Here is a 6,165-nt window from a genome sequence, read left to right as displayed (position 1 = left end):
TTAACAACATAATCATGCTATCTCTCGATGTGACATACATTTGTACATTAAAATGTATATTGTATATATATATATATATATATATATATGTATATATATATATATATATATATATATATATATATATATATATATATATATATATATATATGTATATGTATATATATATATATATATATATATATATATATATATATATATATATATATATATATATATATATATATATATATATATATATATATATATATATATATATATATATATATTTATATATATATACATAAATTTTTGTAACAAAGATGAAGAATAATATGGAAGTCTGGACATTTACAGAGCTTACGACCGTCATAGGCTTAGTTAAGTTATTACTTTACACACGTATAACATTCACCAATTCTAACCACGATTGAAAACCACAAAACGAACTTTTTTGGAACTCCTATATATACATATTAATCAAACTCGTGACACAGTACATGTAATATACAATAAAAATTGTAAATCATGTTTCCAGGCGGGTCGCAAGTATGTGAACTTAATCCGCCAAATAAACGTATACCCTGCTTAGTAAAAGGATTCCTTAATCCAACATAGATGACTGTTGTGAACTCACATGTACTGTGTCACTATGTTCTTCATCTATGTTGATTTGTCAAAAATTAAATAAGAAATACTACGGACTTTGCATTAAATCGAAAATATTGAGATTTATCGTATAATATATTATCTCAGTGTTAATAATAATAATTATTTGGGATAATTTATATGGCGTCATTTTCGTAAAATACTACCTTAAGGGTATTTGTCGAATCAACCCCAAGTGTGTTATTGGAATCGTAAATAACATAAAGGTAAGGTGTAAAGGCTAAACCAGAGGCTCCCAACCATAGGGCCGCGGACCGATACCTGTCCGTGGATTAAATGGTAACGGGTTGTCCAAGGCCCTGCCTAAAAATCAAAATTACGCAACAAAAAAAAAGAAAATCCTCAAAATGTTTCAAAAACAATTATCGACAATTGAAAAAATTTAGTCGAAAACCCATTCACTCGAATTCTACCCCTCTTATCTAACACAAACTATTATAATATATGTATCTATTCAGGCCCATTTTGTATACAGTGATTTTTGCAAATGTATTTTGAATTATTGGATATTTTACATGTACTTTTTCTTCTTCAAACACGTATCCGCACCCGATGGTGCATAGGGCACTGCATCAAATAAAAGCAGTGTTATCGTGATCGTTTATACATGAAGGTAAGGTCATCAGCCTTCCGCTTCAGGCACCAGTCCATGGTAATATAATTAAAGTAAAAAATCTTATATTTATTTTACTCTCCCCCCCAGGAAATCGAACCCGGGACCTCCAGTACGGTAGCCGAGCGTGCTGACTATTACGTTACGGAGGCGAACCTATACATATCACTCACTCCTTTCAACAACGTCATTTATAAAAAATCGTAAATTTTTAGTTGTGGATGTTTTCGGAATGCCCAAAAAATGTACTACAACCCAGTAAAAGCGGCATATTTTTTTACTCAATATTTACCCGCTATAGGGCAGAAAGTGTTGATTTTGCATTTTGACGAAAAGGTATTATTTAATTATTTTTTTAATTATCCTAAATATTTTTCAAGTGGAGAAAAAACATTCAGGATTTACCTAAAATGATCTGTTGTACAGTAAAAAGTTTAATAAATGGCTTGATATTTATTTTTCTTAACCTTTAAATACGATCTCCTGAAAAATCAAGTTTTTTTATATATGACTTTGTTGAAAGGAGTGAGCGATATTACAACTGTATAATCATATGAGTTTACGGCTATGCTTTTTTACGCCGATATTTGATTCTATGTCACATAAAATGGGTTTTTAAATGTGTGAGGAGAAATTCAATTTCCTTTCAAACATAAATGATTAATAACGAGTGAGAGAAAGTAAACGGGGCTTCTTGAAACTTTTTGATGTGTGTGGCGAATTGTGAATTCAATTTTACAATTCCAAATTGAAATGTCTTGTTAATCGAAGAGGCGTTTCACAAAAACATACTGAAATATTGAATCCTGAAAACAGAAAAACCTGAGTATTGGGAAAAAAACTAATATTATTTTTTCTTCGTTTATATTGGCGTAGAAGAGCAAGCGCAACCAATTGAAAACGCTTAAAGTTTTTATTTTATTAACACGTATTTTGTACATTTTTTTGGAATTGATACATTTATCGAAAATCGTGAATTAAATTGTACAATTCCAAATTGAAATGTTTTGTTAATCGAATAGGCGTTTCCCACAAATATGCTGAAATATTGAAACCTAAAAACCTGATAATTGGGAAAAAAAACTAACACTACTTTTTCTTCGTTTATAGTGGCGTGCAGGAACAAGAAAATGTTTAAAGTTTTTATTTTATTAACACGTAGTTTTTACAATTTATTTGGAACTTATACGTGTATCAAAAAACTCATGACACTTCATGTTTGACTTCACGGCAGCCATCTATGATTGGTACGAAAAAAAAAGCTTTTATTTAGCAGAGACCCTTTTATTTAGATGTATGCAAGACTCTCAACTGGATTAATTATACATACTGGGAGACGCCTGAGAACATGATTTTCAATAATGCATAATAAGTTTATAATTTAAATTATTTTATTCACATGTTGTGAACAGGCCACGAAGTCAAACATGAAGCGTCGTGAAGTTTATTAAGTGACTTAACCAGCCTATGACAGGTCATAAGCCCGGTGAATATCCAGACTTCCGTATTCTTCTTCATCTATGTTGAGATGTCAAAATGCAAAAATAAATCAGTCAAAATATAAAAATAAAATTGTGCCGGGTTGTGGTCCCGTGGTTAGTGTCGTGGACTCTTGAGTCAGTTTCTCGGTTCGAAACCACTCTACCACAATTTGATACCTATTCCTAATAATGAGCCTCTTACGCTCACAGAAATAATATGAAATTGAAGTATTTTTGTAAATAATAAAAATAAACACAAATACTTCTTTCAAAAAGTGGAGAAACCCAGATTTGTATACAAGGATTTGGACACACCTAAAAATGTTGTGGTCATTATTTTTCATATTATTTTTGACATCTCATAAAAGATGAAGAATAATATGGAGGTCTGGGCATTTACGGGGCTGACGACCGTCATAGGCTGGTTTAAGTGATCACTTTACACACTGTAACATTCACCAATTCTACCCATTATTGATAAGGTCCATATATTATCTTGTCCGCCTCCGTAGTGTAATGGTCAGCACGCTCGGCTACCGTTCTGGAGGTCCCGGGTTCGATTCCCAAGGGGGGTAAAATAAATATAAGTGATTTTTCACTGTCATATTTATTCAATATTACCCTGGACTGGTACCTGAAGCAGAGGGCTGACCACCTTTCCTTCATGTGTAAATGATCAAGATAACACTGTGTTTATATGACGCAGTGCCCTATGCACCATTGGGGTGCGGATAAGGGTTTTATTATATATTCTTTTAATGTTTTGTATCATGTGTTACTGTTGTTAACCCTAATAAATACTAAAAAAGCTCTTGAGATTCGTTATATTGTGGTTCCGCTGTACTTATTATTTAGTATCGTGATAATACGCTTTCCCTTGCATTTTCTATGTAAACTGCATCTAATTGCCTTCCAAAATAATTAATATATTGTTCGATACAAAACAAATGCAACGTTTGGGGGCATGACACTACTATCTTAATACCAGCAAACAGCTAAAAACCGAGCAAACAAAATATATGGAGCGATAATTACACGGGTACAAATAGCAATACTTACAGGAATCCCCAAACGCTGATAACAATCATGATGTCTGATAATTCCTTAATGCATAGATAACTACACATTATATAAAGATATTCGACATATAAAACATAATTATGTGATAACATTATATTTATTATTCCGTTGTATAAAAATAAATAAAAATTATCGCAGGTACCTAGCTAGTAGGGTATATATGTCATCATCATCATCTTCTAAAGGCAGCGCCTTGTTGTGTCAGCCACTTGTCTCTGTCAGTCGCCATCCTCTTGAGCTGCGAATAGGAGGAGACGTCCATGAGCCGCTTCAAATCCTGGAAGTATGAAGTTCTTGGGCGGCCTCTTGTTCGTTTTCCCAAGATTCTTCCTTCGAAGATGTTGCTAAGAAAGGTGCTATGTCTAATTGAGTGCCCTATTAGCTTGGCCTTCCTCTTCAAAATATGATTTATAAGCTCTCTTCTTTCATTTACGTCCTGCAACACCTTTTCGTTGGACTTCCTTACGACCCATGATGTTTTGGTATATATGTATAATAATAAAAATAATGAAATAATACACCTCGATAACCCTTTGTGTGCCAGTGTCACAAGTTCAATTCCCAGCAATCGCAAAATGAACACAATAACGATTTGGTGTTTGTGGTGTATTTCATATCTCTTCTCTACGCCCTTCTTTCCAATTCAGTGATAAAAATTGAACTTTAACAGTCCAATCCAATAACAAGGTTTATAATTTTTTTTTTAATAAATGAAAAAATCGCTACGGTGACCTTTATGGTGAGACCCAGAAACAAATTTTTTATATTTTTTTTTATAACCCTTATCCGCACCTAATGGTGCATAGGGCACTGCATCAAATTGACGCAGTGTTATCTTGATCATTACTTACATGAAGGCAAGGTGATCACTCTTGCGCTTCAGGAACCAGTCCAGGGTAACATTAAATAAATATTACAGTGGTAAATCACTAATATTTATTTTCACCTCCCCCCCTGGGAATCGAACCCGGGACCTCCAGCACGGTAGCTAAACACGCTGACCATTACACCAAGAAACAAATTAATAAGGTTATATCCGGATGCCTCAGAAACTTAGTGTGGAGGAACAAACGCATGAGAATAGAAAGTAAAATGAAAATATACAACACACGTGTTCGACCAATAGTCACTTATGGGATTGAGGCAAGAGTAGATACTTCTAGAACAAAATCTCGACTTCGAACCTCCGAGATGAAGACTCTCAGATCCATAACCGGAAACACATTGCGAGACCGAGTAAGAAATACCGACATCCGGAGCATGTGTAAGACGGAGGTTATCGTGAGGTGGAGACGACAACGAAGGCGATACTGGAATGATCATGTAAACAGAATGTCAGATGACCGACTTCCACGTATCGCTCTTCAAGGAATCCATTAAGGACGCAGACCCTCAGGCAGACCTCCAAAAAGGTGGAAAGACAGCTGGGAGTCAACATCCCAAGAGCTACAAGCGGAGGCACAAACAGATCCTTAAGATCTAGAAAAAGGAGAAGAATAAGAAGAAAAATCTCTCCTAGCATGTCATTTCTCTACATTTTACCTTACCCATATAACCTACGGCATATGGTATCTTTCCCTTGGATAAATACATAAATATGTACAAAAAAAGTTGGAGATTGAATGCTGGGAACAGAGTGAATGGTACCTTGAATTCAGTTATTGCAAATAAAAACCTTTCAGTAAAAGCGAAACGACAGTGCACAAGGAGTCCTAAATCCAACCCTAATGAATGGAAGTGAAGCATAGTAATAATGGAAGTTGGCAAAAGAAGGATAAAAGTAGACTGAATGCAGTCGAAATAAAATCTCTCAGACGAATGTGCGGTAAAATGATGTATGATAGATGTTCGAATGGTAAAATAACGAAATAATGGAAAACTGAGATGGGCATTATCATTAAAATTAAGAAAGGTTTGTTGAGATGGTTTGGGCATGGGAATGGAATGTGTAAACGAAGAACAGTAAAATAAAGTTATCAGGCGAATTTGGCTGGTAATAGAAGCAAAAGAAGACACAAGAAAATATGGCATGATCATGACTTGAGCATGGTCAGGTCAGGATTCAAAATAATCGGCGTATATGAATGAATGTGAAAGAGGCGAAGATTAATTGTAGCAACAGATTGGTGGGTGTTCTATTTTTTCTTCTATTTCTGCGGCGAAGCAGCATAATGGTTAGTTAGTTGGTTATAAACATAGTTAATAAAATGACGTTTTTTAATTTCATTATTTATTTAAGTATGTATTACAAAAATGTCATGACATGTAAAATATGCGGGAGTAAATAATGCACATTCTATTTGCTTAAAACTAACAATTATAACATTTGTTTAACAATTTTTT

The sequence above is a fragment of the Brachycentrus maculatus genome, unplaced genomic scaffold (genome assembly GCF_059751285.1).
Source record: "Brachycentrus maculatus isolate JH-2025_06_01 unplaced genomic scaffold, ASM5975128v1 h1tg000344l, whole genome shotgun sequence".
NCBI classification, from domain to species: Eukaryota; Metazoa; Arthropoda; class Insecta; order Trichoptera; family Brachycentridae; genus Brachycentrus; species Brachycentrus maculatus.
The sequence above is the reverse complement of the archived record's forward strand: the minus strand, read 5'-3'. Positions refer to the sequence as shown.